The 7,432-nt window shown below is 47.1% G+C and overlaps 1 pseudogene; it reads left to right on the forward strand.

Annotated features, from left to right (window-relative positions):
• The first annotated feature begins 352 nt into the window (after nt 1-352).
• On the forward strand, nt 353-3,979 carry LOC136314001 (proline-rich protein 23C-like; annotated as a pseudogene).
• The last annotated feature ends 3,453 nt before the right edge of the window (nt 3,980-7,432 follow it).

Consider the following 7,432-nt stretch of genomic DNA (forward strand, 5'->3'; position numbering starts at 1 on the left):
CACAGGAGAAGCACCTACATGCTTCTCCACCCCATACCTCTTACTTCTCTCTCTCTCTATCTCTCTTCTCTTCTTGTAGCCATAGCTCAATTGGAGCAAGTTCACCCCAGGCACTGCCTCAGGCACTAAGAAATGCTGGGTTGCTGAGCAATGAAGCAATATCCCAGATGGGCAAAGCATCGCCCCCTAGTGGGTTTACCGGGTGGATCCCGGCCAGGGTGCATGCAGGAGTCTGTCTCTCTGTTTTCCCTCTTCTCACTGAATAATAAAAATAATAAAAATGAAATGCAATGAATGGGTTCAAAAACAGTTTAGACAGAACTGAAATGGGAACTACTGAACTAGAGATAGCATGCACGAAGGTAATAGGGGTAAAAACATATAAAATATGAAAAGAAAACTAAGAGACATCATCAGAGAGAAAGCAGTTCTACTACATGACTATTGGAGATGGAGAGGGAGAACACTTAGAGAATAGGGAAGAAGTAGCATTATTCACAAAGATAATGAATAATAATTCTCTAGATGTGATGATAGAAAAAGATCATTTGTTCATTCATTTAACAAATATTGAATTCAGTGCCTACTCTGTACATGGCACTTTCCCAAACTCCAGGAATACAGGCAAGAACAAAACAGCTAAAAATCACTGCCTTCATGGAGTGCAATAATTCACACAAGAAATAATGCTGCCTTAATTTAAAGTAGTAGCAGGAGGAGTGATATGAACCCACATGTAGTTGGATATACTTTGAAGATAGAGAAAATAGGATTTCTTGTTGTGGAAGGTGTAAGAGAGTAAAAAATAACTCAAAGGATAAGTTAAGGGTTTGGGGCCTGAACACAAAAAGGAACTGTTATTTTTCTGAGATTGGAAAGGCCTTGAGAGGAATACACGTAGAAAAATAAAATAAAATACATTCAATTTTGGATGTGTGTTGTTTGAAGTGAGTGTTTCATATCCACGTGGAAATGTTGGCTAGAAAGTAAGATATGGGAGTTTGGATTGCATGGGAGTGGTACAGAATGGAGCTATACCATTGAGTGTTTTGGAAGAACCACCTAAGTGTTCAAAATACCTACGTGTATTTTTAAATCACCAAGAATTAGGATGGCATCAATATAGTAGAGAGTGACAGGTAGCCAAGAGTAAAAAACATTTAAGGAGTGAGGAAGAGGAGCCCTGAATTTTGGAAGAGGTTAGAGGACTGCACCAAGACAGATCAGAGGGTAGCTATATACTCTGATGACATGAAATTCAGGGAAAATGGAGAAACGGTTGGGACGCATCAATGAGGACCAAGGAAAACATACATCGCATCTCTAGCCATTAATTAGTACTAGGGCTGTGGGAGAGAAAACAGCCTACACTTGAGAAGCCTCCAGAGAAAATGGTGTACTCAGAAGAAGCAGGTGTCAGCTTTAGTACAAAGTTAAAGGGAAGTTGAAGATTTTTGAGTTTTATGATTAACTCTGAGCCCCAGAGAGCAGAATGAAAAGGTATAGGAGATGATGATAGTATATAGTGAGAAAAAGACATGTACTGAGTATCTGAAGATTTAAATCTGAGATACGAGGGATGAACAGATTCCTACTGTGAACAAGAGTAAGAGGCATGAAAAGGTTAGTCTTCAGGATCCTATGGTAGATAGAGGTGGCAAGACTTTCAGCACTGACATGTAAAAGGAGCATATTTCCAGGAATATACTATACATAGTTCTGGAACATACCCTGTTTCCCCAAAAATAAGACCTAGTACAATTTTTTTCAAGCTTAGAAATATAAGGCCTCCCCTAAAAATAAGACCTAGCACATTTTAGAAGCAAAAATTAATATAAGACACTGTCTTATTTTCGGGGAAACACGGTAATATAGTACCTTCATTCAGGAAGCATAACTTTCAGGATTGATAAATTTAAAAATAACCATTTACACATATTATTTTAAGCCCACCAAAATCAAAGAGAATATTTTTTATATACAGAAAGAAAAGACAACTACAATACAAATATATATTACACAGAGGTTACATAAATGGCCAATATATACACAAAACCCTCATGAGTAATCTGAGGAATAAAATGTTAATACATGACGAGATACCATTTTACACTATCAAATTGAAAAGTGTTTAGAAATCTAGCCATACTAAGTGTTGTCAAGGATGTAGTGCAAAAGAAACACCTAACCACAGATACAGAAATATAAATTAAGATGAATACTTAAGAAATCAGTTTGTCCTTATCTATTATTGTCAGGGTACCACACACTACCACCAAGCAATTCCACATCTGAATGTTTTGCCCTTAGCATATAGGTAAAACGTCAAAGATCTCTATTTTAAAGTTAAATATGTCAGTAACATTTAATTCCCAAATCCAACACATAACAAATATTTAAATTTAGTAAAATTTCCTTCTTTTCTCTGCACTTCACTAATGAGAACTAATAAACTAATTGTGTAATCAGTGTAATACAAGTTAGATAGCAAGTTTGAACACAAAATGTTAACCCTATGATAAATTTTTGCTCCGGATATTGATTACCACAGCCTGACCTCAAAAACAAAACAAAAAATACTGCAGTTTCACTTGAATATTTTTAAGAGCTTCTTTATTTCCTAAGAAGATACACTTCTAATATCTCTCCTGAATGAGAATTTCAAGAACTATTTGCAGAAGGAGTGGTCAGAGATGGGGTAAAGGCTTTTCGTAGTCTCCAGGAAAATCATAGAAGACTTTAGGCATAGACTACTTCTAAAAGTAAGCAAGCAGTTTTTGAAATTGTGTGTTGGCTATTTTTTCCTCTAAACAATAAAGTCCAGGGGGCCCCAAAGGGAACCCAAGGAGTACTCCCCTACACTCTCTAGAAAACCTACCCTGCCCTTGTATTATAACAAACCTGCTGCGCTCTTTAGCGGGAGGCGGGGCTAACAGTGAGACGCAGGTTACCTGACACCCCACGCTGTTAATCAGCCGGTGCACACTGGTGGGTGTAAGGAGTGGAAATAAGGAGTGGAAAATTTCAAAGCTCCAGGCCAAGCCATGAGCGCCGCAAGGCTCTCTCAGAATCTGGGACGCTCTGCGGGCCTCCCAGGAGGCCCCACCCGAGCTCCGAGGACTCCCCCTGCGACACGCGGTTCTGCGCACCTCTCAGCTACCATCGAGATCTGTCACTGAGTGACACTCGCCCTCTGCCAAAGTGATAGGCAGCCGACTGAGCCCCAGCACCTACCCTGCGCCCTGGTGGGGAGAGCAGCCCGAAGGACCCGGCCCCGCCAAGCACTGCCGAACCGAAGAGCCCTGAGTCCGGGACGGCGCCCAGCCCACAAGACCCCGCGGGACCCCGGGCCGCGCACGCTCTCAACTCCGTTGTGGTCCTGGCTCCCGGCTGTGCCCTGCAGCTGCCCGTGGACGACGTCGACCTGGTGCTGGAGCCCGAGTCAACGTCCGTCCTGCAAGTGTCTCTCGGAGGGCACACCCTCATGCTGGTCCCCGAGGCCCTCTTGGGCTCCGGCGACGAAAGTTCGGGAGGGCCGGCCCACTCGCCTGTCGTCCTAGAGCCCGACGCTCTCCTGGACGCTCCCGGGGAAGACGTGGCCGTCCAGCAGGTATTCTGCGCACGTGCCCCAGAGATTGCCGCCCAAGAAGAGTCGCATGGTGAGGATGCGGACCCCGACTTTCCGACTCCTTGGATGGACCGTGCAGCCGGCCCAGTCATCGGGTTCTCCCAGTCTGCCAGAAGAGCAGTTGGCCCCTACCCTCACAGCCCCATCAGAGAGCCCTGGCCTCAGGCCCCCACCCCTAGTCCCGAGAGACGTTCGCCTGGTCCCTACTTCAACCTGGACGTCCACTTTCTGGAGCCCTTCCCCAGCTCACCACTCCAACCGCTACCTCCCTCTCCGAGTCCAGGTCACCACGCCCCTTCCCAGCCCCCTCCCAGTCCTGGGCGCAAGGCGGGGAGAGGCGCCTGTTTTTAGGAATGAACTGTCTCACAATCCCTCCCCACCTTGCTCTGGCGCTGATGAGCTGCCAAGACTCACTAAACTCTTGCAACTGCTCAGGGCCCGAGCATCGTCATTTACAGACAAAGGTAGCTACGGTTTTTGTTGGTTTTGTTATGTTAAACCTAGTCCGGAGGGACTCGAAACATTTAAGACACGAACAAAATCTGTCAATTACACACCAAAGCTTTATTGCTTAGCTTGGCCAAGCAGCGGCAACTCCAACAGAAATCTGAGGGAGAGCGCGCCGGCCTTTTATTTTACTTAGTTTTTATAGTTTTGCAAGCGGGAAGTATAGAAGCAAAAATTGCAATTAGGTGCCCTTTACCACTATTGGTTATAGTCATATGCCCTTTAACATGATAGGACTATGTTCAATTTGCAAGCCATACATCATTTTGGAGAAAACAAAATTTACAAGTCAACACAATGATAGAAAGATGTCTCTTTACATATTAAGAGATATTCCTATATTTTCTAATGTTTATCCGCCATCTCTTTGTCCAGAGTCACACACATTAACTATATGCATTCATATGGGAGAGGTAGTTTCCGTGGGGACATAATGCCCGCAAATGGCTCATTACTATAAGAAAAGGTTTATTTTGGCTTTCCTCTTCCTGCACCTGGCCAGCCATTCACCCCTTTCCCCACAGGTGTGGTAGAATGTGAGGGAACCCATGTTTTCCTTCCCTTTGCATTTATAATACAATGCCAAGGGCCATCCTGGTTTTATGCCAATCATACAGTACAGAGATTATTCACAAAATTTCTCTGCACACCTTAACCCACATTAATAAAATGTTCTTTAAGCCTCTTAAAATATTAATATCAATTCTGTAGCTTTTGGTACTTTACAACACGTACGGGTGAGGTGGCGCAGTGGCTCCTCATTCTCCCCTCTGAATGGGAGGATAAGACGCGGTATCTACCGAGGGGAGAGGCTGGTAGGTAGGTGAAACGTAGGTCGAAGGACCAGGAGGTTGGCGGCCCCTAGCTGGCGTTTGTCCAGGGTGGCCACCGTGCGTAGAACACAGGGGCTGATCAGGAGCACAGCAAGGAGCACCAGAATGGGACCTGCAAGGGAGGAGAGCAATGTAGTGGCCCATGAGGACCAAGTAAACCCAGGGACCCAAAGTCCATGTGCTTCTCTGTCCAAACGGCGTTTCTCCAGGGGTCTCTGAGGAGGTCCAGAGATTGGTGATGACTCCGGAATGGTTGGCGAAGAAACAGCGTTGCGCCTGGAGAGCTGCACACAGTCCTCCTTGGTGCAGGAACAGCAGGTCGAGTCCCCTTCGGTTCTGCAGTGCAACTTCTGCCAGGGAGCCCAAGGATTTCTCGAGAACTCGGATTGAGCTCTCAAGGGCGGCGATGTCCTGGTCAATGAGTACCTGAAGAGCCCTTGAGTGGATTTTTGGAGTCCGGTTGAGCCCTCCATCTAGCTGTGTCAGCTTGATCAGGAACTGGCTTGATGTGAGCTCGATGAATCCACGCTGCATGGCCAACAACCTTTACAGCCGTGGGGGTACTGAGGACCACCAGGAATGGGCCCTTCCACCGAGGCTCAAGGCTTGAAGCTGTATACCTGCGGATGAGGACAAAATCCCCAGGATTACATGGGCTCGGGAAGGCGGCCCCTAGGGGGCGGGCTCGCCTCACCTTGTCATGGATTTCCTGTAGGGCTTCTTCTAAGGCCCTCAAGTGAGAAATAAGTTGTAATTTAGTGAGTGCTGGAGTTAGCTCTAGGCCTATATGAGAGACAATTGGGGGGTCCCTGCCAAAGAGGATTTGGTAAGGAGAAAACCCATGTGTCCCCGGGGTGCACCGAGCCCTCAGGAGGGTGTAGGGAAGCGCTTCCACCCAACCTAAGCCAGTCTCCAGATGAATTTTTGTGACCATTTCCTTTATGGTCCTATTACACCTTTCTACCTGTCCTGAACTTTGAGGCCTATATGCATAGTGTAATTTCCAATCTATTCCTAACACCTTAGCAAGGACTTTTGATATTTCGGCTGTGAAGGCCAGGCCATTGTCGGACCCCAGGAAAAAGGGAAGGCCAAATCTGGGGATTATTTCCTGTAGCAGTGCCTTTGCTACTGTGGACGCAGTCTCTCTCCGAGTTGGGTAGGCTTCTGACCATCCTGTAAAAGTGTCTACAAGCACTAGTAGGTAGCAGTACCCGTATTTGCCGGGCTTCATCTCAGTAAAGTCCACTTCCCAGTGTTCCCCCAGGGGTGGTTCCCTGATACCTGGTTCCAGACGTCCCAGGGCCTCTGCCAGCACTGACCTGTAGGCAGGCCTGACATCAGCGAGTAACTTGTTCGGCCAGTCTGCGTACATGTGGATTCTGGAACCAGGGTGACACCAGGGTTTGCAGCTTTTTTTTTTTCACTTAAGTGCATTGCTCCGCAGATTTCCTCAAGAAGCTTTTCACCTAGGGGTTGTGGTAGGGCTACCTTACCTTGGGAGTTCTTGCACCATCCACTTTAGAAAGTCCAACCCTCTCGTTGGTATGTCTTTTGTTCTTCTTTGGAGGAAGCTGGCTTTCCCTGGATGGTGGGTTCTACGGCGAGGGGGAGAATTCGAGCGGCGACCTCCCTGGCAGCGGCATCTGCATACCTGTTTCCGCGAGCTTGAGGGGAGTCCCCTTTTTGATGTCCCGGGCAATGGATGATTGCCACTCGCTTCGGGAACTAGAGGGCTTCTAACAGGCTGAGGATTTCCTCTTTATTCTTGATTTCTTTTCCTGCTAAGGTGAGAAGCCCTCTGTTCTGGGAGATTTGTCCATGGACATGGGCTATGGCGAAGGCATATCGGCTGTCCATGTAGATGTTGGCTACCTCGCCTCGTGATAGTTCTAAGGCCTTGGTCAGGGCAATTAATTCTGCCTTCTGGGGTGAGGTACCCTGGGGTAGGGCTGAACTCCAGAGGATTGTCCCATGTCCTGAGACTACAGCCGCTCCTGCCAGTCGACGACCCTCCCGGACAAAGCTGCTGCCATCCATATAAATGTCCTTTCCCCTAGGGATAGCCTCATTCTTAAGGTCCTCTCTGGTTCCCTGTGCCCCATCAGTACCTCTATGCAGTCATGTTCTGGTCGGTTCCCTGTTCCTTCTGGCAGCAACGTAGCCGGATTCAGTCCTCCTACAATCTCGAAGGTGATCCGGGGCATTTCTAGGAGCAAACCCCAATAATGAATGAGACGGGAATTCAAGAGCCATTTCCCTGACGCCTGGGTGAGAATTGGTGCCAGCGAGTGGAAGTGATGATTGTGAGGCTCTGACCTAAGGTTAACTTGTCCACCTCTCGCGCCAGGGCTGCCGCCGCCGCTAGATGCCACAACAGGTTGGCCAGCCTCTTGCTACAGGGTTGAGCATTTTTGAGAGGTAGGCTACGGGACGCTTCCAGGGTCCTAGCTTTTTGGGTAAA

This window comes from Saccopteryx bilineata, chromosome 10, assembly GCF_036850765.1.
Source record: "Saccopteryx bilineata isolate mSacBil1 chromosome 10, mSacBil1_pri_phased_curated, whole genome shotgun sequence".
Taxonomy (NCBI): Eukaryota; Metazoa; Chordata; class Mammalia; order Chiroptera; family Emballonuridae; genus Saccopteryx; species Saccopteryx bilineata.